The 27725-nt window shown below is 44.0% G+C and overlaps 1 long non-coding RNA gene across 1 annotated transcript; it reads right to left on the reverse strand.

Moving 5' to 3' along the window:
* Positions 1–19077: 19077 nt before the first annotated feature.
* Positions 19078–24225, reverse strand: LOC142827233 (uncharacterized). The gene is made up of 3 exons (XR_012901829.1): positions 24070–24225; positions 23334–23481; positions 19078–19297 (listed from the first exon to the last, which is right to left on the reverse strand). It is a non-coding gene; the product is annotated as an uncharacterized LOC142827233 (long non-coding RNA).
* Between the last annotated feature and the right edge of the window lie 3500 nt (positions 24226–27725).

The raw sequence follows: 27725 nt of genomic DNA on the forward strand, positions 1-27725 counted from the left end.
TGAATTTTTGTGCCTGTGTTTGAAAATGTGGTCCTGTAAAGACAAGTGGGATAGATATATATTGTTGTCCATATTATGGCTGCCTAAGAATAGTATTGAAGAAGGTCCTTCCTCTTAATGCTTCTCTGCAGGACATAGCCTGAATTGGATAGCCAGCATTCTCAGCACAAAGTGTTGAATACTACTGGAGAAAGGCATGCCTGGGCCTAGCCATTGTTCCTGCCCCATCCTGTGCACTGGGAAATGGCTGCAACTCTGGACTGGAGGAACAGATGCTAGAATTATTATCTAGATATGACAAGGACTGCTCATTGCTGCATAATCCCCTGGGATCTCAGAAGACATCATATCTGCTGCTAGCCTCTGCTAGCACAATACTGCATCTGCCATCATTCAGGCACATCTTCCACACAATACAGCTCTGCCTCCTAAAGGTTTCACAGGGATTTATGTGTATCTGCACAACCATACTACAGGCAGTCCCCGAGTTATGTGGATCCGACTTATGTCGGATCCCTACATAGGAATGGGGCTTTTCTCGCCGCGGAGGACGCGGGCAGCTGGACCGCCCAGACGTGCCGCGGTCCCTCCGCCCGCATCCTCCGTGGCGAGAAAAGCTGCTCCGTGTCTCCCTGGTCTGCTGGGGGGGGGGGGGGGAGTTCAGATAGTGCGCCCCTCCCCCCCCCAGCAGACCAGGCTTTTCTCGCCGATGCCTGGGGTAGAGCAGCTGGGGCGCTGCCGGGTTGGTCCCGCAGCACCGCTCCTCGGTGCTACTGGACCAACCCGGCAGCACCCCAGCTGCTCTGCCTCAGGCGTCCCCAAGTCAGCCGCTGCTGAAACTGACCAGCGGCTGATTACAGGAAGCCCGAGGCAGAGCTGTTCTGCCTCGAGCTTCCTGTAGTCAGCCGCTGGTCAGTTTCAGCAGCGGCTGACTTGGGAACACCTGGGGTAGAGCAGCTGGGGTGCTGCCGGGTTGGTCCCTGCAGCGCCGAGGTGCAGCGCTGCGGGGACCTACCTGGCAGCGCCCTAGCTGCTCTGTCCCAGGCGTCCAGATTCAGCCACAGTTGAAACTGATCAGCGGCTGATTCCAGGAAGCCCGGGGCAGAGCAGCTCCGCCTCGGGCTTCCTGTAGTCAGCCACTGGTCAGTTTCAACAGCGGCTGAATCTGGACGCCAGTTCCGACTTACATACAAATTCAACTTAAGAACAAACCTACAGTCCCTATCTTGTATATAACCCGGGGACTGCCTGTACTGTATCTCACCCAGTGCTTGCTATTAAACTGAAGTTTCTCTTGTAATAAGATAATTTACTTGCCAAATAAAACCATTTCAGGTTGTATATTTGCTCTGACTCAGAGGTTTTTCATCTAACATTTTATCCTGCCAATAAAACAGCTACCAAAATGAAGATGTCCTAACATCATATTTCCACACAGTAGGATGGAACATAGTCATATAATTGAATAATGGCAATGGTGATTCACCCTTCACAAAGTCTTTATGGAAGCTAAACACATTAAATAGTCTAACCAGATGGTACTTTACAGAATGCCAGTCATAAATCCAGACTGACAAACTATAGCGGCTATCTTTTTATAACTCAGCAACCAACATTTTGGTAGTGAATTGGCATCTTTATTTATTAATGAAATGAGCCTTTACCATCCATTAAGTTTATTAGCAAGTCTCAATAGTAAGTGCCTCACAGTTTTTGGAAGTATGTCATTGGAGAGAAGCCATTTTGTAAACTTGAGCCAAGATTTGCGGTGGTATGTCCTGAAATTTAAAAAAAAATCATTTGGAAGCCCTATCTATCCCTGGTGTTTTGACCCTATTTAGCTCACATCTGTATTCTGAGAACTGGTGGGCCAGCAACAAGAATAATATTTTCTAGTTCAGCTGGTGTTGATCCTGTTACAAACATGGAGAGCAGTGGCAAACCCTTTCATGAGACACCGAGATCAACTTCACTCATGATTATACCAGTGAAACTTACAGAGAGGGGACCAGAAGATAACCCTGAGGCACTGTTGATTACATTTGGATGGGCAGCAACAGGAGGACAATAAACACCTGAATAATGGGCCATTCTGCTGACCTCAGACTTGATGGGGCTGATCCAGGCTGTCTATTGGGATCAAACCCTGTTGCAGAACAAGACTGTGGTTGAGTCAAAGGCATGATGTTGGATTATTTAGATATCATAGATGAAACATGTTGTTTCTAGGGAGAAAGATACTCATCAGGGCCTCAGCCAACTCAAGGAAACTCAAGGAAAATTGCTGGCTCTAGCTCCAGCCTGAGATGTGAACTGGTGTGCAGATTGCTGAGCAAATTGTAACAGAACAATTTACCCAGATACTCTTGGTTGGAAGGGCTTTGAGACATCACCCTGAGATGTTGCCCAGATCCTTAAATGCTGTGAACAATTACATGGCTGCTTGACAGACTCCTTCCAAGATGCTTGTGGGAAGGGTAGTTATACAGAGTCAAGGGAACCCGCACACTTTGAAGCATGTGCTATATGTGGAGACTGTTCTAACTGGAACCATGTCTCTGACTCAATATTATTGATACTCACAGGTCACAGCAAGGCCACAGAATCATGACCCACCTGGAACAGAAACCTAGAGAATATTCAGACCTATAGTAAGGATTTTTTGGGGGGCCAGATGTTCTATGAGTGGTAATCAGGCCACAAGCCTCTGTTTAGAGAAAGGGTTTTGTATATGGACAATGTCTGTGACTACCACTTTATGGAGTATGATTAAAGCCCAGCCTGGATGGCCAATACAAGAGTCTTGAAAAAGAATCCTGCCTAAAATATACAGATGAATTGGGGTAGAAGTAACAGGATTGGTTGATCCTGAATGCAGCCGAACACTGGTTACAGAGAATCTGGTAGGCTCTAAGGTTAGTTTCTCCTGAGAGATCTTCCTTCAGTGTGCACATAGATAGGTAAAACTGTGCTCTACTAGGGAAGTTTAGTTATTGATGGGGGAACATATGGGACGGAAGCCTTTTCATGGGGCTACCTTCCACTCTAATGTACCCAGTAATCCTGGACAGAGACTGGAGCTACTTTAGGGAAGCCATAAAAGAGGACAATCACTCACCTTCAGGGACTACAACAATCTCAGAAGCCCAAGAATCCTTGGGACCAAAAGAACTGATGGGGTTAGGTGAACTGCCTCTCTTATTGGGGAGAGAAAGGAAAAGACTATTGCTCTGGGCCAGCATTCTGGATGAATTGCCTTCCAACACTCTGCTTTGCAAAAGTGTCTTTGCCTAATAATCTACAACGTACTACAGCAGAATACAGACAACACATAGGCTGGCCTATAAGGGATAGGAGATTTTTTCCCCCCTTGGCAGAAAGGAGATGGAAATGAGAAAGCCAGGGATACCAACTGTCTAATCACACATATCCAAAGATCTTTGTCCTACTTCTTCCCTGAGACCCCTCCCTTGATCACTCCATCCCCCCTCCCTTCATTGCTTGCCCTCCCCACCTTTCACTCATTTTCACCAGTCTGGGGCAAGGGCTTGCAGGTGTGGGAGAGCAGCATGGGATGCGAGCTCTGAGAGTGAGTTTGGGTGTGGAAGAGTGTGGGTTCAGGGCAGGAGTTTGGGTGTGGAAGGGGTGCGAGCTCTGGGATGGGGTTTGGGTGCAGGCTCTGGGCTGGGGTAGGGGCCTAGGGTGTGGGAGAACATGTTGGAGGGCTGCTTACCTTGGGCTGCTTCCAAAAGTGACCAGCACATCCCTCTGGTAGTGGTTACTAGGCTGGGAGAGCAGGAGTCTTTGTGTGTCACTGCTTACAGGCACCATCTGCACAGTTCCCACTGGCTACAGTTCCTGGCCAATGGGAACTGTGGAGTTGGTACTTGGGACAAGGGCTATATGTGGAGACCCCCTGCTTTCCTCCAGGGGCCATAACGACATCTGCTTTTGGGTGTGGAACAGGGCCAGGGAGCCTGCCATAGCCCCTCTTTCTACTGAACTGTTAGCACCCCAAATCTCCCAGTTTGGGTGAATTAGCCTCCGGGATGTAGAATGTGATTTTAGGAGACTCCTGGTAAAACAGGGAGGGTTGACAACCCTAGAAAAACCAGAAGGAAAAATAAAAATAAAAAGTGAGAAGTGGGAAGAAATAATAAAGGAAAGGGAGAATAAGGGGAGAGACGAGAGCAAGGCCAAAAAAATAATAGAGCACATGGGTGAATTAAGTGAGAGGAAGGACAAGAAATATCCGGGAAACTGAAATTGGCATTAACGATGACTGAGAATTGCAGCAAGTAGAAACCGAAAAAAAATCTATTAATAGAGTTCAAAGTAAAATGCCAATTATTTTTCATGTGAATTTACAGAAAGGGAGAAAAAAAATCAATGAAAATATTTTACAAATTTCAACAAAAAATTGAAAGTAAAATGTTTTGCTTTCCAAAATATGTTTTCTGTAAAAATGTTGTTTCTAGTTTTTTAAATATAAAATGTAAAATTTTTGAATAAATTGAAAACTTTCTGAAAAAAAGCATTTTGAATAAAATGAAAACTTTCGAAAAAAGCCTTTCCCCCTGGAAAGAAGTGTTTCGGCAAATTTTTTTTAGAAGAACCATCTATTAGATCATCTAATTTTATCTCCTGCTATAGTGGAATCATTTCTAATGACCTTTTTTAAATGCTTTATCTAATCTACTATTAAATGTCCCAATCAATGAGTTTTCCATCAGTTTACATGCCCAGATCAATAGATGTTTTCCCTGCAATTCTTCTTTGATATTTTTTGCTTAATTTCATCTCATTATTTGTATTATACCCCCTTGTGCCATCCTAAATAATTCCACTTGTGTGCCTTGTTAGTATTTACACCTTCTACTATCCATAGTCTGTAATCATGTCAGCCAACTCTCCATTTTTGCTGACTCTACCCCTTCTAATTATTCTTGCAGTTTTTCTCAGAATTTAATCCACTTTGTTATAATTTTTGGATAATTGGTGCTGATAAGTTGAATCCCTTTGGCCAAAGTGAACCCTGGTATAAATGGGTATAACTGCAGTGAAGTCAGTGGAGTCTCAGTAGTTTAAACACACTTAGATATGTTGGTGGCATTCAGAGATTCCAAAGCCAGAAGGGACCAGTCCATTATGAACATCTGATATGACTGCCTGTAAAAGAAGAACTCTTATATAGACCATAGAACCCCCCCTCTGCCCTGCCACCCTGAGAATTTCCTTTATAACTAGTATATGTCTTTGGAAAAAATCCAGTCTTTATTTAAAAATTCCCAGTGATAGAATATCTACCTTACCCATTTGTAAAATGTTAACAAATGAGTGCACTTCCACTGAAGTCCATGGAATTGATGCCCATTTATGCTAATGGAAAATTTGAACCAAGTCTGTATTTGGACTACCATTTAGGTTTCGTCTCATCAGATTCCTATATGTTAAGTCTGTTATTTGCCTTCTTCCTGAAGAAATGTCTCTTTATATGCAATACCAGTTTTACTGCTGTTCTACCCTCCAAACTGTTATCTAATTTGATAATCCCTTTCATCCCTAGACCTTTGCTTTTATCATTACTGCTTTCCAGGTTTCTTCTTCTTAGAGTATCTGTGCTTTGGATTATTTTCTCTGAGAAATACAGTGTTAGATCTAGCTCCTGACTTCTGCTTCCCTTGTATGCTAAGAGGAGAATTACACACGACTCTCATCTGCATGAGGAATCTTGCCTGGGCCAGCAGGATTTAAGGAACAAGATTACTTACCTCCCATGAAAGATTCCTCCATTCTATAAAAGTGATGGCTCAGACAAGTTTTGGCCCTTTTTTCTTGCATTCATCTAAGATGAATCTCATTTTGCTATAACTTGCCCAACTTCTGGAGGTCTCTTTGTGTATACAGTACCTCCCAGTGAAGTACCATCTGCAATGCAAAGAATGTGTTACGTTGTATAGTCCTTTTTTCAAACCATTAGTGAAGTTATTAAATATCACCAGATCAAACACTTATACTTGTTGTACCTCATCAAATACCTCTTCCACTTTGACATTAACATTGCTAGTTATTAGCTTTAGTAGAAGGCCATCCTCCTATTTGCAACCCATATTACAGTGCTAATAACCCAAACCATCTGAATTAAGAATTTTTTTATGTTAGTAATTTCTTGCCATAAACATAATTTGTATTCTATTCATAGCTTCATTAAGGTATTTGTTTCTTTTTTCATTATTTCATTTTCTCAATTACTAGTCTGTCTGATTGCTTGGTATCCATTGACATTTCTGATTTGACCCTGTAACAAAGTGTTTTAATCACAAAATGAATTCCATTTTGCCATTACATTAATTTCTAGTTCCTCATATTACTAATTTTGTTATTGAAGAGCCGTAGAAACAAAATTCAATCTGTATAATGTTCACACGCATAGTACATAATGGATTTACAAACATGGAAAAACCACATTTGGTATTTATTTAATCAAATAATTAAGAAACAAGGTACAGTACATGTCTTTTTTCCCAAGTCTTGATTTTAGTGTGGGGAGACTAGTGGGTATAAATGTCTGATAATGGGATGATACATATCTTTCTTTTTTTGATAGAAATAACATTTCTGAAAGGAGCATAGAAATTAGCTACTTTTCAATACTATCTGGTTTAACAGAGAATACATAATAAGTAAATAGTAGGGGCTGAGTGCTATACTGGGCTGTTCATCTTTAGTGTAAAGTCTGGGTTACTAGTAATTGTGGTTCAAACCTTTGTATTTTGAATTTTATGTTTCTGTTTAATCTTGTTTCATATTAGTGCACTACCATATGTAACTAGGTTTGACAGTATCCTTGAAGGGTTTCAGTGTTCTGTAGTGTACAATAAATTGGTTAATTGATGTATATTGCTCTATTTGAGACCATGGATGTATTGTGTGTCCAAAGAATGGGGAGTCTGAGGCCACCTTGAGTTTTGTAGCAGTTCATTGTCTTTTGGCCTGCCAAATGAAACAAAAGGAGGATTTATGCAAAAATATAATCTAACATCAGACAAACATATTGGGATCTGATATAAAAGGTATGTAATACATTCATTTTATAAGAACAATACAGCCTACCTATCAAAGACCTCAATATAACAAATAATTGGGCAAAGTGAGTAGCTTTATCCTCCTAAGATCTATTAAACTTAATGGGAATACTCACATATGTAAGCTACTCACATGCATAAATGTTAGCAGGTTTGGGGCCCAAATCACTTTAAATTGCTTGGATAAGAGGGGTATTATTTCATTTTGGCATTTAATCAAACTGAATTGACTTTAACTCCCAGGTACCTAATCTATCCCAAGGCTAATTCAGATGTCATCATTATTTCTGAGACTGAGGGACAAAGTAGTGTTTGTATCCAATTTTCATGATTTATCTTTTGGATGAACATAGACAAGATCTGGAACATAATGTTTGTTCTTTGTGATTAAGCATCTTTACAGCATTCTTAGAAACCTAGTGGGCCTTTTAGTATTATTAGATAAATTAATATCATTTTATGATCTTCTCAGATTTCCATATGATTCACATCCAAAACTTAACTGACTAATGATTTATCTAATTGGAGGGCTAATATTTCCTCTTGACTCAAATCCTAACGGTATAGACTATTGGCCTGTATAAGGGACACAAGTGAAGGTCCTTTCCTGCCTTAAGAGTAACTGTAATTGAAGTTTTATTAAAAGTGTGAAAATTCTCCAAGAAATTAAAAAGCTAAGCAGGCAGGTTTCTTTTCTATGCTAGAATCATGCTCATCTCTCTCTGAATACTATGAAAAACTAAAATAAATTGAATACATTAGTCTTATCATTATCACTCAAAGTCAGAAGCAGAGAGGCAGCCATTCTTGTATATAAGCATACAGGCAGTCCCTGGGTTACATGGATCCGACTTACATCAGATCCCTACTTACAAACGGGGTGAGGCAACCCCGCACTAGCTGCTTCCCCCCAGCAGACCAGGGAGACGCGAAGCTAGCGCCCCTCCCCCAGCAGACCAGGGAGATGCGGAGCGACTTTTCTCTGCAGACACCTCAGCTTGAGAATAAAGGACTGAGGGAAGTGAGGTGTGGGAGAATAAAACTGAGCTCTGGAGAAATGTTTGGCTATGGTTTCCCCTACAATATGTACCAGTTCCAACTTACATACAAATTCAACTTAAGAACAAACCTACAGTCCCTATCTTGTACGTAACCCGGGGACTGCCTGTATATACTTTCAACTCACTGGCCAGCTGGCCAGACCTGGAAAGCAATATATCTTCAACAAAAACCTCAAATGGCATAAATAATTATCGTGGGTTCTTTTTACAAACTCTCAGGAACAGACAGTGTCTTATTTCAGGAGATAAGAAGAAAGCAGAACTCTGAAAAGACTCTCCTAATCATACAACAATCAATCAGAATTCATGAATTGTTGTCTGGCCTTGGATAACATCTTGAAATTATGCACCTCAGCCTTCATGTCCAGATAAACAAACAAGAAACAAATCTTTCTACTACCAGTTGATGTAAAAAAGCACTTGATAGGATTGTATGGCCTATTTGATTTGGTCTATAAAGAGACACATTTTTAACATGTAGTGGACAATATATAACAAAACAACTATTATAATTATTGCCAAACACCTTAACCCCTTTGCTTTGTCTTGGGATAGGCTCCAGACAAAATTAAATGTCTTTTTAATGTTGAAACTTCATAATAATCGCAGCTAAATACAGATATTTCTTATGTGCAGATGGTGTGGTGCTCTCACTGTTTAAAGATATTATTCCTGGTCTGTTACAAATCATCAGTTTCTCTAAATACATAGGAAACCAGGAAAATCTTCATTGGTCTCCTTAATAATGGAGGGGTCTAATTACATCACATCTTCCTGATGTATAAGGCACTTTGGCTCATAGTAAAAAGGGACGTAGCTTTGTGTGACATTTAAGTTCACCCTTGAAAAAAGAACCTAAGACTGTTTCCTATAGATGGTCTTAAAAAGAATGATGATGAAATTGAATATAATATAATTCCACCCAACTCCAAAATTCCCTTCTACAGTGGATGAGTGAAAGAACAAGCTTCACTAATGTCCTGTGAAAGTCAATAAAAATATTCATTATAATTCATTCTCCTATCTCAAAAATAAATTTATCTTTCTTAACTCAAGCCTACCTTTTTAGTTGAAAATTTAATGCTACTAAAATCCATGCTCAAGATAAATATTCACCGTAACTTCCCACATCTAAAGAATTTGTTTCCTAAGAAGATGGATCTTATTGTACCTTAGATAGGATGAAGTTAAATGCAGATTGGGAAACTTTCTGGGAAGCTTGGAGATGAAATGGGTGTAATATAATATCCATGTAATTTTTGTCCAATTTATGTCAAACCTAAAAAACGATTGAACAAATTCTCCTAGACAGCAGCCAAGTAAAAGGCATGGAATCTGACATAGGTTGCAACCTACTAGAGATGCTCCCACTTATGTACTTCATATCACACATCCCTTGGTACATTTTTATAGAGGAAAATGAAGCTCTGATTTCCTCTTTCCTACTTAACTATTTATGCAAATCCTCATAATTCTGAACTTGAGAATTTTAACCTTTTGGTAACATTCCTAGCTGGAACACATTCACTGTGGCAGAATACTATGAGCAGAGCAAAAAATATCTGCATTGTGTAGGGTTGTTTACATACATTTTTTATTTTTGTTTTTCTTTTCTGGATCTCAATTAAATAATCCTAGAAAATAAAAAAGAGATGGTTATCCACCTGTTTACGTCTTCTGCTGTTTTCTAGAGCTTATTGGCTATAAAAAATTGGGTAGTAATTTCCCTTTGGCGATGAGGCTTCTGGTGAAATTCATCACAGTGCAAATGGTCTACAGAAAGCCTGTATACCACTGTTACAGAATGTTAGCTGTCACACTATGGTTACATAGGCCTGACTACACTACACAATTTTATTGACAAAAGTTAGATTTGTCAACAAAACTGTGGCGGTGAACAGCCTGAAATGCTCATCCTGCCCATTAAACTCTCCTGCTGCACTGACATAATACAACTACCTCAATGATGGCATAAAGCTTTTTGTGACAAAGTTAAAGTGTCGCAATGTCAGTGTAGATACTACGTTTGTTTGTGTTGCTATACGGAGCTTCCAGGAGGTGTCCGTGTCCCACAATACCCATCATTAGAGCTCTGATCAACAGTTTCAAAACAACTGCCCTGCATTCAGGCACACAATCATGTGCCCCTCCCTCTTTAAAATCCCAGGAACTTTTGAAATTGCTTAGCATGGAGAGTTCACACAACTTGTTCCCAGACAAGCACACCAGCTTTCTACAGCAGACATGTGTCTGCATAGAGTACACTGGAATTGCTGGGGTTGTGGGGAGAGGCAGCTGTGCAGTTGCAGCTTAGCTCCAGCCATAGGAACTTTGATATCTACAAACAAATTGCTTGTGGCATGAAGGAAAAGGGGCACAAAAGGTACATGCAACAGTGCCATGCTAAGTTCCAGGAGCTGAGGCAGGCATACCAGAAGGGGCAAGGGTGATATGGAAGTCAAGCTTCTTGTACAAGGCACTGACCCTAACTTCTTCAGCGATCCCATTTCTACCATGAAGAGTTCCGTAAATACTTCAGAGGGACTGGTGGCAGGGCCTGAAGACAAAGTGGTGAATGAGGAAGCCGATTTGGAGGAGGATGTGGGAGATATGATAAACTTACCTAGTGGAATGGTGAGCTAGAGCCTCTTTTTAGCCAGTCTCAGCACTCTTGCTCACATGTGCCTGAAGCAGGAGAGGAGAGCTCTGGTAAATGCTCATTTTGTTTTGACGCTGCACAGTGACATGAGGCAGAGGTGTCCTTTGTTTTGTTACATGGTGGAAGTAGGTTAAAGGATAGACATTAACAACACCAAGACTATTTGCATCTACTTCTCATTTCCCGGTGCAGTTATGCGGAGGGGTGAGAGAAGGGAGGAGGGAAGGGGCTGCAAAAGGTACTCTGCCATCCTCTCCTGAAGGTTCCTTTGTAGAGATATCTTGGTTCTTCTCCCACTGTAGGGAACTTTGAAGTGCCGTTACTTCTGCAGGAACCAAAGCAGCAGACAGGCAAGTAGCATAGGGGTCCTATCTGAAGCTGCATGTATTGCAGTAAATGCACCCCAGACCCTCTTGTTCCATCTTGCGCTTCTCCCCGTTCCCTCCTCTGGTCCAACACTGTGCTGTGTGCTTACCAAGGGAAAGTGAGAAAGAGGTGTGTGTATTATCTATGATTCAAGATTGTGAGAGCACACACAATGCTGCCTCTGCATTATTTCATTTGCTTCTGAATATGTGACCTGGAGGGCCAACACATTAGCAATGTGATTGCGTCACATACACAGTTGAACGAGGAGAGCATGTTTAGAGAAGTGCTGCAATCATCTGGTGTTGCAGATAGCGAACACAGCACCTGGAGAGAGACAACCAATGAAAATCAAAACAGATAGCCAGGAGCAGAGATGGGGCAGGTGTGGATTATAAAGCTCATGGAGAACCAGAGATGCTGAAGTCCCTACTTACACTTCAGTCAGAACACATGTGGGCTTGACTCCCCCTGAAGCCTATACAGAATTGTATTCCATGCCCTCCCCACACCTCCTACCCCTATCTTCCTCACATGTTCCCGGCCAGTCACACTGCACCCTTAGGAATATGTTTCATAACTACAGTTGGACTAACACACACTAGTGAGAGCCTTACTTGAAAGAGTGTTCCTTGGTGTCATGTCCCTTGTAAGAAATGGGTATCTGTGTATTACTATTTTTAATAAAAATTTAGTCTTAGAAATACAATTATTCTTTGTTTGCGTCTTACACATGGCGATTGTTGCTCAGATTCATACACAGTGGCAATTGGCACATTTGCAGAATACAATTAATGCTCAACTAGGAATCATTACAGGGGTCACTTAAGGTGGCAAGTAAATATTCCTGTCTCAGTTCATTACAGAAAGACACATTAGTGGGGCTCATTTATCAAAATGCTGCTTCAAAGCCTCTCTGATTCAAATAGCCCTCTGTTGAGTCTCTCTAATAGCCTTAGTATCTGGCTGCTCAAAATCAGCTGCCAGGTGATCCACCTCAGCACTCCTCTCCAGGGAAATTTTTCCTCCTTACCTTCATAAAAGTTACACAGAATATAGCAGGCTGGATATATTTTCCTCACTGAGGTCTAATATGCCAAAAAGGCAGCGCCAGTGACCCTTTACTCTGCCAAACACACATTGAACAATTTTTCTGCTCCTGCTGAGCCTGCTATTGAAGTAGTCCTCGCTACTACCAAGATTTTCAGTGTAAGTCTTCACGAGCCACCAGATTAAGGGATAGATTGGGTTTCCCAGGACCACTATGGGAATTTTCACATCCCCTATTGGACTCTTCCGGTGTAAAATGAAAGTCGCTGTGGGTAGTTTTCAGTACAGGGCAGTGTTTCTCAAGATGCATCTTTCCTGACCACTCTACGTTGATGTCAGTGAAATGACCACAGTGATCCACAAGTGCCTGCAATTTCATAAAAAAGTAGCCCTTTCTGTCATTGTACTTTATCATAAGATGGCCTGAGGTCAATATTGGGATGTGTGTGCCATATATTGCCCTGCTGAGATTAGGGAATCTCAACCTCATCTATTATTCCCTACACATTGCTCAAAGTCACAGACTTTCATAGCAGAAGGCAATTAATGGCTCTGCACACTCACATCACCAATGGACTTCCCAGTCCCAAACTGATTTGTGTCTGATTGGTAGCATTCTGGGATTGCCAGGTTCCACACAGTTATTGCCATTTGCTTTTCCACTGTGAGGACGGCTCTCATTTTGATGCCTTTGTGCCATAGTACAAGAGTGAACTCCAACCAGTAGCCATGGACCACCATATGCTTTTTGAGACACAATAGCCTGAGTTAGTAATGTTGAGTCAAGAGACTGGGGTAACAGAGTTTATACTATGACTTAATACAGAAGAAAGCGATTGCTAAATGTTGGCATTTTAAAATTAAGGTAGTTTTCATTGTAGTTTATCTCTCAGACAGAAAATGGATGTGGTTTTACATTTTATGAACAAGAAATTCATGACACAGTATGCGAAACCAAGAAAAAAAGCCTGAAATGAGACATATTGCTCTAGGGAAGACTTACCGTGTCTGCATGGGTTAGTTCCGCTGTGTTAACTTTAAAGTGTGATTTTTTTTTAAACCTGGTATTCTAACCAATTTATAATAAAATATTTAACTCTTTTCTTGCTAGGCATTTAGCACTTTGTGTTAAGAATCTCTGCTATTAAGAGACACAATTTTGCTTATTTTAGAGTGTAGATGAGATTTTTTATTTCAATTGTTGGCACAATAGCCAGTCATGGAAAAGTATAAAATGTGACTGATGAATGGAATATCTTTAAAAGGGAGGCCTATCATAAGAATCTTTAGGTAGCTTGCTTATGTACCTTTTTGGTTCATACCTTTCAAATAACTCATTCACTCATCACTCATTCAGGTAAGACCCCCTCATACACTGAAGGCAGAAGATACTAGTTTAAGACCTATAAGCTTGAGAGTAGGAGCGAAAATAGTTTTTCCAGGCATTTTGTGCAAGGGACAAAATCTTTTTTAGTTAAATATTTATTGGTGTCCTGGGTTTTAAAAACTTTGTTGGAAACATAACATTTCATGTAACAGCCTAAGTCACATGGACTTACCTCTTTGTATGTTTAATCACCTCTTTGTATATTTAAACTCTCATATTCTTACATTGCATTGTGTTGCATAATTTAACGTTGTGCCTTGTATTATGGCTTATAAATACAATATCTTTTTTTAATGTATTGAATTTTGTTCTGTGTGATTCACTTAATTTTTCCATAATAAACTATACCCTGCTAGTGGTCACTCGGTGTAGTGGTATAAGTGTGTGCACTGTTTCCTCCCCCCCAGTTGAGCCTCTCTAATTTATAATAAATGATTAGGGGTTAACTTAATGAAGCCTTTATTTATTTCAGCTAAGGGGATACTAATATGTATTATTACTGTTAGCTCTATAACCATAATTGGTACTTATCAGAATGTAAGATATTGCAATCTAAACAATACTTAAATCATTCATTTCCTGAAGGATTTATAATCAGTAGCCACACTCTAAAGCATACTCATATTGCAGTAAAACAGAGGACATAGAGGGATCCTTGAGTCTCATGTTACCATTCTTTATAAGAAAATGGTGACTGTTGACTGTATTTACAGGAACTGCCTATCACACAAGATCACAATTCAAGGTTCTATCCTTATTCAACTAAACACTTAACCACATTCTTAACTGTAGACCTGTGCTTAAGTCCCATTGAACATGATTTTTAGTTTAATACTTGCTTAAGTGCTTTGTTGAACGGGGGTCCAAATGCTGACTCCAGAAGGACAGTAGTATAACTGTAAACTCCAGTGATCCCTGTTTACGCCTTTCATTGGTGTTAACCCAACTCTCTGGACTTTTAGTAGCACGCAATCCCTGCTCCTTCTGGAGGACTGGAGCAAGCAGGCACAGGATGGAAAGGCTTCTGGGGTGCTACTTTCTTTTGCTGGGTCCCTGACAAATAGAAGTAGTTGAAGAACCTAAGGGTGAATGCCTCCAAAGGTATGACTCCTTTGCTGACACAAGGGATACAACTTGCACTTTGCCTCCAGTCAAGAGCACTGACTTCACTGAAAACTCGTTGCCAATTCGAATAACTCTAATGAAGTCTGGCTGCACAAAGGAGATGCAATAGATGGGACATGGAAAAGGAGACTGCAGTGAATGAGTCTTTGGGTGTGTCTAGACTACATGCCTCCTTCGACGGAGGCATGTAGATTAGCCAGATCGGAAGAGGGAAATGAAGCCGCGATTAAAATAATCGCGGCTTCATTTAAATTTAAATGGCTGCCCCGATCTGCCGATCAGCTGTTTGTCGGCAGATCGGGGGAGTCTGGACGCGATGCCCCGACAAAGAAGCCTTTCTTCATCGACACAGGTAAACCTGGTTTCACGAGGCTTACCTGTGTCGATGAAGAAAGGCTTCTTTGTCGGGGCATCGCGTCCAGACTCCCCCGATCTGCCGACAAACAGCTGATCGGCAGATCGGGGCAGCCATTTAAATTTAAATGAAGCCGCGATTATTTTAATCGCGGCTTCATTTCCCTCTTCCGATCTGGCTAATCTACATGCCTCCGTCGAAGGAGGCATGTAGTCTAGACACACCCTTTGTGAAAGCCATCACTAAAGCAGCATAATTACAATAAATTTAAGGCAATCCATGGATTTATGATAGGTAAACCATCTATTTATCAGAGTTTCATTTCCCTTATCCAGTTCATTTTCTCGCTTTATTTACATCATTTTGAATCTCATGATTATCATATAATGTCTTACTCCATGTTTAAGAAATATTTGAACAGGTGTGCAAAGGTTCCTTCATTATCCTCCTCAGGAATAAAATAAGAAAAGCCAACAAGGAACCCTACTGGTCAAGGATAGTTAACTAAGCTTGTCACAGGCTGGCTGGCCCTATAAGAAGGGATCTGGCTCAGCTTTGCTTGAGATGGTTAGCTATCCTTCCAACTGATCCTAATCATCTGGGGATCAGATGTCTTTGGGCAATGAGTGGACCCAGCTAAGAGAATGAGAAACTTTGCTCAAAAGGCTCAGTTTGCAGAGAAACTTCAAGAGGGAGTTGCTACCTTGGGAAGGGTCCTACTAGGAGAGGGTAGCTAAAGTAAAGGAGAATCTGCAAGGGGCTGAAGGAAGGCCAAACCACAGGTGAACAGCTTTGCAGGTTGCGTGGAGTTGAAGGTCTATAAGTAGGGGAAGGGACTCCAGGGAAGAAGTCCTCAGGGTCAGCATCTTGGTAGGAGCTGGACCGTAAGTGAGAGAGCCTGGGGATGCAAAAGTGTTCTAATGGCAAAGATCTCTGTGGAGATTAGGCTTAATCCTAAGGAGGGGCCGTGGGAAAAGTCTAGAAGCAGGCTAAGGATAAGAGGGGATTCTGGGAGGCAGCCAGGAACCCGAGTAGATGAAACTCATCTAGTTTCTTTGGGGTCCCTGGATTGGAACCCAAAGAAGATGGAGGAAATCAGTTCCCTTACTTGCTGTAGAGCAGGGGTCTCCAAACTTTTCAGCCCGAGGGCCGCATTAACTATCAAACAGCAGTTCGGGGGCCGACTACACACTTGAGGTCCAAATAAAAAACAATCAAAACATGGATGTTGTTTTTAATTATTTATTTAATATTATTTTATTCAGTTATTATTTAATAACACATTCATACACTACACATGAACACCTGTATTAGTGTGAATGGTGAAATTGTTTCCTGGATGCCAAAATAGCAGACATTTCTGGCTTTAGATTTGTTGTCCCTAACATCAACAGTGACCTGAGATTATCATCGGACAAGTTTGTTCTCAAATTGTTCTTCACGTATTTCATTCTTGAAAATGTTTGTTCACACAGGTATGTTGTTCCAAAGATTGAAAGGTACCTTGATGCAAAAGTTTTGACATTAGGAAAGTCTTCCTTGGGCAAAAACTGGTAAAAACCCACCAGTCCTATTTTGAACTTGTCCCTAAGGAGGTCATTTGCTTGCAACTCAATGACTTCCAGCTGCAGTTCATCTGGGCAACTGGCCACATCTGCTTCAAATGGGTTTTGAAACAATCTCACTTCTTCTGCCTTTGAATCCAAAAAGGTCTCCACGGGCCGGATGAGAGGGCCTCGCAGGCCGCATCCGGCCCCCGGGCCGTAGTTTGGAGACCCCTGCTGTAGAGCAAGGTGGTGAGAAGCCCCATGACAAAAGGGGTAATATTTCTGAAAGCCCTGAGATAAGAGGATGTAAAGACTACTAAGTCCAGAGTCAGGGGGCCAGGGACCTGGTCTAAGGACATTGCACTTTCTGGTAGGGTATGGAAAGTGTGGGACTAAGCATGACCTGTTGGATGACTGTCATAAGAAGAGGAAGATCACTGCAGGGTTGGAGTGGCAAGGGTGCCACATGAGGAGAGCCTGTCATTTCTATCCACATGAAGTGCTCCAGCCATGAGTCCACTCTTCTGCACAATATGTGCAACTAATACTGTTCAGTCTGAATAGTAGAACTACAACTATGTGCATATAAAACATAGCTACATTGAAGTCAATGGCAAAACTCTGGGGGTATGTCTACACTACCCTCCTAATTCGAACTAGGAGGGTAATGTAGGCATACCGCACTTGCAAATGAAGCCCGGGATTTGAATTTCCCGGGCTTCATTTGCATAAAGCCGGCCGGCGCCATTTTTAAATGCCGGCAGTTCGAACCCCGTGCCGCGCGGCTACACGCGGCATGGAGTAGCTAGTTCGGATTAGGCTTCCTAATCTGAACTAGCTGTACTCCTAGTGGAATGAGGAGTACAGCTAGTTTGGATTAGGAAGCCTAATCCGAACTAGCTACTCCGTGCCACGTGTAGCCGTGCGGCACGGGGTTCGAACTGCCGGCATTTAAAAATGGCGCCGGCCGGCTTTATGCAAATGAAGCCCGGGAAATTCAAATCCCGGGCTTCATTTGCAAGTGCGGTATGCCTACATTACTCTCCTAGTTCGAATTAGGAGGGCAGTGTAGACATACCCTGATGGACTTCAGTGGGCCAAGATTTCACCTGTGCTCTGTGTTTCATCATAGACAACCAGGCATAATGGAATCCTAGCTACACTAAATTGAAGGGAAAAAAAGAGCGAGGATGGTTGAGATAAATTATTAAATGTTTTAAACTCCCCACAGATTTAATATGTGGCCTTCAAATAATCATCTTAGTTTCTTGAACTTCACAAATAATCCTGGTTTATGTATGTAGAACATTTATCAGAAGGGAACTACTGACATTTGTTTTGATAATCACTTACTTGATTTTTCAAAGTACTCACTTGCAACTACTTAGAAGCCAAAAGGATTTTTCTTGCCACAAGAATGGGTAAGGTAACAAATGGCAGATAGTGACCTATAGGTACTGTTACTGTATTTGGGGAGCAGTACAGACCATTGAAGGGTTGTCACCACTTGCCCAATAACCTTGGAGGCCTTACAATGTTTTGCAGCTGTAGCTCCTAGTCTGAGATGCTTACATAGAATAATATAATCATAGAATCCTAGGTCTGGAAGAGACCTCAGGAGGTCATTGAGTCCAGCCCCCTTTCCAAAGCAGGACCAACCCCAGCTAGGGCTTTGTCAAGCAGGGACTTAAAAACTTCTAGGGATGAAGATTCCACCACCTGTCTAGGTAACCCATTCCAGTGCTTCACCACCCTCCTAGTGAAATAGTTTTTCCTAATATCCAACCTAGACCTTCCCCACTGTAACTTGAGACCATTGCTCTTTGTTTTGCCATCCATCACTACTGAGAACAGCCTCTCTCCATCTTCTTTGGAACCTCCCTTCAGGAAGTTGAAGGCTGCTATCAAATCTCCCCTCACTCTTTTCTTCTGAAGACTAAATAAGCCCAAATCTCTCAGCCCTCATAGGTCATGTACTCCAGCCCCCTAATCATTTTGGTTGCCTTCCGCTGGGCCCTTTCCAATGTGTCCTCATCCTTTCTATACTGGGGGCCCCCAGAACTGGATGCAATATGCAGTATTACAAGCATGCAGCCCACACTCTGAAGTGTCTGTGTTAGACTGCCCTGGTCCAGCAACTTAGATCCCTGTCTTAAATCCCACTCAAGCTTGTCTCTAGCCTTGATTACAACCAATGAAGTGATGATGCTCCCTCATCAACTCTTCTTATTCTGCTCATTTTGGTGGAGCCAATGTGAGAGGGCTCAGTGGTTGATTTATCATGTCTATACTAGATATGATAAATTTGACCCCCACTGTATTGATTGCTGCCCATCAATCCAGCCCATAGAGGAGATATGTCCTGACACACCCCCCCTCAGTTTTTTCCAAAACTGGGTGCTCTATGTCTAGCCATCTCCTGGACATTTTAGAGGAATAATAGTTAGTTCTCCTTCGAGTGGTCCCCGTGGGTGCTCCACTCTGGGTGCTGGTGCGTCCTCGCGCCGGCGACCGGAGACTTTTCTAGCTGTTTCTGCCGCGGCGCGCAGGCGCCGTGGCGCCCTCTAGTGTTGTTCGAACTGAAGGGCGCCTGCGCGCGCGCGGCTCCTCAGTTCCTTCTCTACCGTCCTCGGCAGCAGACGGAGCTCTCTCTCTGCCAAATCTGTCAGAGGAAAACAGTTAAAAATTTTCGTTTTTACCCCCCTCTTTCCTCATTATCCAAGTTCTTAGACCCCCCCCAACCAGTTAAACCAAAAAAAAAAAAAAAAAAAAAAAAAAGTTTTTCCCCGGTTGCGGTTCGCCGCTTGTTCCCCAGCCCTTCATGCCCGGCTCGCCGGGCTTTAAGCGCTGCGAATCATGTCGGGACGCCATGCCGGCGTCCGACGGACACTCTGCGTGCATTAAGTGTCTGGGGGAGGCACACCAGACGCAGAAGTGCCAGCACTGCTCTAAGCTAACAGCCAGAGCGCGACGTGACAGAGCCAACAGACTCACGACTCTCTTATACGAGAAGTCGCTCCGTCCCTCCTCAGACGACTCGCCTCAGCAAGCTAAGGGTATGGAGAAAGATCAGCCTCCTACCCATTCTTCCTCGGCGACACCAAAATCTGCTCTCCCTCCGGCCTCAGCTATGTCCTCAGGATCGCCGGTGAGCACTGTGGACATGCCGGGAACCTCCGGTGCCCCGCGGTCTAAGACGCAGGCACCGCATAAGAGAGCTCATTCTGAGCCGAATCAAAAGGCAACGGCACCGGCCGCCTCGGCACCTAAGCCGTCATCGGCTCCGACGGCACCGTCTATGGAGCGCTCGGTACCGAAACAACACCTAACGGCACCGGGCCCTGCACCGAAGAAAGCCCGCACCGAAAGCCTGTCCAGTAAAACCTCGGTGCAGAGAGGTACGTCGGCACCGACATCACCGCCGAAACCGCACCGCTCGGCACCCTCTCACAGCCGAAGTCGGTACCGATCCCCGGTGCGGAGTCACACCTCGTCGGCACCGCCATCCCCGACTTCCTCCATCCATTCTACCAGATCACACCATTCTTCAGCTAGTGGCATCGGAACCGAACCTAGAAGCAGATTCTCGTCACAACATTCCAGCCCGTCTCAAAGACTTCCATCCTGGCAAATGCCTGCGGTTCAGTACACATACCCTCCCCCCCCGCACCAATGGTATCCACACCAATATCCATATCCACCACCACCATACGCCACACAATGGCAACCGTGGAGTCCACACCCAAAGAGGTCTCACCACCGACCCTCATCTACAGTCTCTAGGCCACCTCCAGCCTCTCCTCCTGCTACCACATCAGCTACAGAGCCAAACTCTCCTGCTCCTTCAGATGGCCATGATTCACTTTCTGACGGCGAGACCAGATCTCCGATGCATAACTCCTCTTCCTCCCCAGACGAAGCGGTCACCACTGATGCCCCACCGTCGGGAGATGACACTAAAAAGTTTCAAGAGCTCTTTAAACGAGTTGCACTAGCTCAAGAAAAAGATCTTCAGGAGGTCCAGGTCAAACAATATCGACTTCTCCGCTCACTTCAACCCCCCACAGCTACCAGAATCGCCATCCCGATGGATGAGGCTATTATGGACCCAGCCAACAACATTTGGCAAACGCCAGCGTCCATTACACCAACAAACAAGAGAGTAGACCGCAAATATTTTATCGCTCCCAAGGATATGGACTTTCTGTTCACCCATCCACCCCCTAACTCCCTGGTAGTAGATTCGGTCCGACACAAGGGTAAACAGCCTAATTTAAGATCAACCCCACAAGACAGGGATCACAAAAAGGTGGACATTATGGGCCGAAAGGTCTATTCTTCTTCCACACTACTCCTTAGAGCGGCCAATTATACCGCTATGCTGGCAGACTATGATAATGCCAATTACGCGAAGCTCCAGGACCTTCTTCAACATCTCCCGGAGCATAAACGCCCAACCCTCCGTAGCATTATGCAGGAGGGCCTGGCCATTTCACGCACAGCTTTACAGTCAGCCATGGACGTGGCAGACACTGCGGCTCGAATTACAGCCTCCGCAATAGTCCTACGCCGAATGTCATGGCTACAACCTTCTGGTGTCCCTAGGGACCTTCAACAAAAGGTCGAGGATTTACCCTTTGATCGCACCAATCTATTTGCATCCAAGACCGATGAGGTGCTACATTCTATGAAGGACTCCCGTACAACCCTTAGAACTCTAGGAATGTACACTCCTCCTTTTAGAAGGAATAGATATCAGCCTTACCAACGGCCCAGGGAACCATTCCGTCAACAGCCCAAATACGATTTCCGTAAACAAAGACCACTTCGCCGTAGACCTCAGCGTCAACAGCAACATGCCACACCTCATCCCCCGGCTGGCAAGCAGCAGGTTTGAAGGCCTGGTCGAGAGCCAGGAGGCCAATCCGTCGACCCTCCCGATAGCTACCCTACAATTTCACTACCCCCTCTGAGCCTTTTTCCACCAATGGTCCCTCATTACCTCGGACAAGTGGGTTTTGAATCTAGTCCAGTCTGGCTACGTCATCCCCTTTACCTCTACCCCGCCCAACCACCCTCCTACCCTTCCCTCTTTCAGGGACCCCTCTCACGAAACCGCACTCCTACAGGAAGTCTCACGCCTCATTCAACTGGGCGCAGTAGAACACGTACCAACACAATTCCGCGGCCGGGGATTCTACTCGACGTACTTCCTAACCCAGAAGAAGACAGGAGGCTGGCGTCCCATTTTAGATCTCAGGCGCCTCAACAAATACATCGCATACCACCGTTTCAAGATGGTTACCCTTTCAACTATCATTCCCTCTCTCGACCAACACGATTGGCTTTCGGCTCTCGACCTTCAAGACGCGTACTTCCATATTACAATTCATCCTGCTCACAGACGCTTTCTACGATTTATAGTGGGTACCCAACATTACCAATACAGAGTACTCCCGTTTGGCCTTTCTACGGCTCCCAGGGTATTCTCCAAGACCCTATCAGTCGTAATGGCCTTTCTCCGACGCCAAGGCATCATAATATTTCCATACCTGGACGATTGCCTCATAAAAGCTGCGTCTTTCCAAGAAGCAAAGGCCATGACAGACACCACAATAGACCTCCTACTCAGTCTCGGGTTCCACATAAATTACGCAAAATCCACTTTGCGTCCCACACAGAAACTGGAATTCATAGGCGCCCTCCTCGATACAATCACAGCAAGGGCCACTCTTCCCGATTACAGGTTCGCAACGATATGCGACCTTGTCCGAGCAACACAGGCGGCACCTACTGTCACGATCCGCCATTGCCTCAAAATCCTAGGGCACATGGCTTCTACGACTTACGTCGTCAATCTCGCCAGACTCCACATGAGGCCCCTTCAGTCCTGGCTCGCTACGGTATACAAACCTTTCAGAGACCAAATGAGCAAGCATGTTGCGATCCCACCTCACGTTATCAATTCCATGCTCTGGTGGACAACCCCTCGAAACATGCTACACGGTGTCCCCTTTCAACGTCCAGCGTCTACTCTAACACTCATAACAGACGCATCACTCATGGGATGGGGGGCTCATCTGGGAACCATCACAGCCCAAGGCAAATGGTCATTCGTAGAGCAAGCACTCCACATCAACATTCTCGAGCTACGGGCAGTCAGATACGCATGCCAGCATTTCACTCAGCACATAGCTCACAAGACCATCACCATTATGATGGACAATACCACATGCATGTATTACATCAACCGTCAGGGTGGCGCTCGCTCCCCTTCTCTATGCTCGGAAGCCACCAAATTTTGGACCTGGTGCCTATCCCATGGGGTCACCCCCTCTGCAGTATACCTTCCCGGAATACTCAATGTCACAGCAGACACCTTAAGTCGCACATTCATGGACCAGCACGAGTGGGAGATCGACAAACGCGCCCTCACACCGATCTTCCGTCTTTGGGGCCATCCAGAAGTGGACCTTTTCGCTACAAAGAACAATCGCAAGTGCCACCTCTACTGCTCCAGGGGAGCCCTGGGCAGGAATTCCCTCGGAGACGCCCTTTCCATCGCATGGAACGCCTCCCTCCTCTACGCCTTTCCCCCCCTCCCACTTCTGCACAGAGTCCTAGACAAGATCAGATTGAGTCAGGCACGCGTGATTTTGGTGGCACCTGCTTGGCCCAGACGAACATGGTATCCTTACCTCCTCAAAATGATGATAGCAGAACCGTATCCCTTCCCTCCACGCTGCGACCTCCTCTCACAAGATCACGGTCAAACCCTTCACCCGGACATCACCAGGCTGAAGCTCCACGCTTGGCTCCTTCATGGCTCCATGATGCCGAAACTGCCTGCTCAGAACAAGTAAGACATATTAATTAATAGTCGCAGACGCTCTACTAGGAAGACCTACCGCTACAAGTGGATGCGTTTTTCCCTATGGTACGCTCAGACTCATGCAGACCCACCACACCTTGCTCCAATACATGACTTATTGGACTACTTACTCTCTCTGAAACATTCCGGTCTAGCACTTAGTACTATTAAGGTCCATGCCGCAGCCATAGCAGCTTTCCACCATCACCCTCCAAGCTCTTCTTTCCTCGCTGACCCAATAACCAAGCGCTTCTTCAAAGGCCTGCAGAACACCTTTCCTTCGGTTCGTCCGCCAGTCCCCATTTGGGACCTCAACCATGTCCTCAAAAGCCTCACAAAACCCCCGTTCGAGCCGATAGCAACCTGCTCGTTCTCTCATTTGTCGATGAAGGTGGCTTTCCTAGTCGCCATCACCTCCAGTAGGAGGGTGAGTGAGCTTGCAGCTCTGATGGCTGACCCCCCATATACCGTGTTTTTACAGGACAGGGTGGTACTTAGACCCCACCCTAAGTTCCTACCCAAAGTACTCTCTCCCTTCCACGTGAATGAACCCATACACGTACCTGCATTCTTTCCTAAACCACACACTGAACCGTCCCACGCCGTGTGGCACACTCTCGACGTCCGACGAGCTTTGGCGTTTTACATAGATCGCACGAGACCATGGCGGGCCTCGCCTAGACTCTTCATCTCATACGCGGACAGATCTAAGGGACAAGCAGTCTCATCTCAAAGAATCTCTAAATGGATTACATCATGCATCAAGACCTCTTATACTTTATATAACAAAGATTTACCTGGACTTATCACAGCTCATTCCACTAGAGCAGTGGCTGCCACGACCGCTTTTCTCCATAATGTACCATTACAAGACATTTGCAACGCCGCTACCTGGTCATCCGACCATTCCTTTGCACAACACTATGCTCTCTCCACCTCGATAGCATCTTCTATGGCGGTTGGGCAAGCAGTGCTGTCTACAGTTACTACCACACGGCTCCAAACCCACCTCCGCGAGCCGACAACTGCTGTGTAGTCACCCAGAGTGGAGCACCCACGGGGACCACTCGAAGGAGAAGAAAGAGTTACTCACCTTGTGCAGTAACGGTTGTTCTTCGAGATGTGTCCCCGTGGGTGCTCCACTACCCTCCCTCCTTCCCCTGCTTGGAGCCTGATGCTCTGGTGGGTAGAGAAGGAACGGAGGTGCCGCGCGTGCGCAGGCGCCCTTCAGTTCGAACAACACTAGAGGGCGCCACGGCGCCTGCGCGCCGCGGCAGAAACAGCTAGAAAAGTCTCCGGTCGCCGGCGCGAGGACGCACCAGCACCCAGAGTGGAGCACCCACGGGGACACATCTCGAAGAACAACCGTTACTGCACAAGGTGAGTAACTCTTTCTTCCTCCAAAGACACAAAGCTCATACAGTTTATTAATTTTAACTGGGGCAAATACACTCTTCCCTTTAAACAGAGCACTGAGTTGGTTTGTAGTAAAAATAATACATTTATTATTAACAGGACAGAGGTTAAGTGATGTTAAATAAAAGGACTACAATTAGAAAGGGTTACAAGCAAATAAAAGTGAAAACACACATGTAAAAGTCTAAAACTTACTCTAGCAAAGTATAGGCTTTGTTCAAGACAGTTCCTCTTACTGATCTTCTTTCTTCCTAGCCATGGCTGATTTTTCCATCAGGGCCTTCAACTAATGTTTATTGGTTTACTTGTTTACCTACGTGACAGATTTTTGTCTGAGTGGATTTCTCATTTATGTTCTTCAGCACACCCCATAGTTTAAGGATCCATCTTTGTCATCTTTCCAAAGCTTTGTTTCCCTGTGATTAGTGATATCTTGTGTCTAGTGATGAATGCAAAATGTGGTTTCTGTCTCCTTATATCTTCCAAAGTTCAATGACTTTCTTATGTGGTAGACTTAATCTCTTGTTGATTTGTATGTAATTAGAGATTTCGTTGTTTTGATTTCACCATGCTTAATTTGCACAAGAAACAGGTAAATAGTGGCCATAGTGTCTGGGAGGGAAACTAGCCAGACTTTAAAACATAAAATAATTAAATATCCATATTTCTCAGTTAGTGTTAATATATGATTTTTAATAATATTAATCACCAGTGTATCATTTTTCATTAAAGATATCTGTACATTTTTATAATACAGCAATATTGTATACGATCAGTTGATTAAATTGCTTATCACTTGAGGTTTAGTAACTAACCTTCACCTTCCTTTTTTATAGACCAGTAAAGCTTTGAAATGCATTCTTTTCAGGTTTAATCCTCAAATTAAAGTTTATTCAAGCTATGAGGAAGGCAATATGGATTTGGGTGGTGAAGGATTCTTTCCCCACTTGTCAGCTTAATAGATTTGTTTTCCTGATATGTAAAAATGGACCTTCATTGCCATTGTCTTTGAAGACCAGGCTGATTGAGAATAAAATACTCTTTCCTTTGTCTAAGGTATATCTGTTTAAAATATTTCAGTCATCTTTCTAGCATGTATCCTTAACTCTTTATACACACCGTGGATATGTTATGCAATAATAATAATAATGATCAGTGAAAACAACAAGGAGTCCTGTGGCACCTTAAAAACTAACTGATTTATTTGGGCATACGTATTCAAGGGCAAAAACCCACTTTGTCAGATGCAAAGTTCAAGTGCATTTTTGCCCATGAAAGCTTATGTCCAAATAAACTTGTTAGTTTTTAAGGTGTGTAACAGGGTTAGACTCACTGCCATGGTGCCTCTTGCTGGTTACTCCAGGAATTAGCCCAGTTCTCAGCCTGGGCATCTCTTCGGGTCAGTATCTTGTCTGTTGGGGTATGTCGACACTAGCTCATTAATTCGAGCTAGGTAGGCAAATAGGGAACCAGAGTTGCAAATGAAGCCTGGGATTTAAATATCCTGGGCTTTATTTGCATGTTCCCATCCGGCTGCCATTTTTAAATCCCCCTTAGTTAGAACGAATTACCCGTGGCTACATGCAGCAGTTTAAAGTTAATCCGAACTAAGTCCTTAGTTTGGATTAACTGTTACTCCTCGTGGAACACTCTGGCTGCACCTTTGTCATGCCCTTCTCCTCTTCCCTCTACTACCTCCCACTCCCTGGGCCACTTCCCTGTGACCTTTTGCATCTATTTGGCCCTTGTATCAAGGCCACAGCTGGGAGGGATGTGTGTGGGGGGAGGGGCATAGCAGGCTGGAGCCTCCCTCTTTAGCTGCCCTTAGCTCTCACAGCTCTGTCCAAGGTGCTTCTCTTTTCCTGGGAACCAGTCCGGTACCCTTGCAGGTCAGGCCCCAACTACCCTCTGCTCTGCTAAGCAGCTCCTTGTAAACAGGCTTTGTTGTAAACAGCTGCCCTCTAGTTGGCTCCCTACAAACCAATCCCTGACTGGCTGGGGCTTTGCTCCCTCCAGCCTGCTTTAACCCCTTTCCACCGCAGCGGGGGCAGCTGTCCCACTACAAGGTGCCACAGGACTCTTCATTGCTTTTGTGGATACAGACTGACAGAGCTACCCTTCTGATACTTGTCAATGATCAGTGAATCATTTTCAAATGATACCATGATCATTACAATAGTATGTAGGAGGTGAATACAGGGGGACTTAGGATCACTTATTGATGCTGAAGCACAACAAATAATGAATATCTGACTGTTTTTAATGACTACCAGAGAGTATTGTGAGTTACTCAGAGCAAGGGTTATTCCTTCATATTTGTGTGGGCAGCATCTAGCATTGCTCTGGTGTTTCCAAGGTGTACAAATAAATAACGAACAACAAGAAATCATTCAGTTCGCCCAAATAATTATCACTGCTTGGGAATGGCTAGGTGAAAAAGTGAGCTTTGCATTTAGGTTGGAAGTTGCAGAAATTCATGCACATTCTCCATTCCTGCTGGAGTCAATTCCATAGCCATGAGCCAGCCAATAGCTGAATACTCTAATGCCAGCATATGTGGAAGTCGTGACTAGGGTTGACAAATCCAGAATTTCTAAGGAAAAGATTTGTTGTGGGGAGTCAAATTCTCTGTGAGGTGAGGTAGCTTGGTAGATAGAAGAGTTATTCCTGTGCTGTGGTAGCCTCATCTCTTCCCCTCCTTGCTCTGCCGCTTCTTTGAGTTCTCCACTTTCTACTGCTATTTGATGTTCAATAGAAGTGAGTGGAGCGCAGGGAGAATGTACTCTTGCAGTACGTCTACACA

Source organism: Pelodiscus sinensis, chromosome 2 (assembly GCF_049634645.1).
Source record: "Pelodiscus sinensis isolate JC-2024 chromosome 2, ASM4963464v1, whole genome shotgun sequence".
NCBI lineage: Eukaryota > Metazoa > Chordata > Testudines > Trionychidae > Pelodiscus > Pelodiscus sinensis.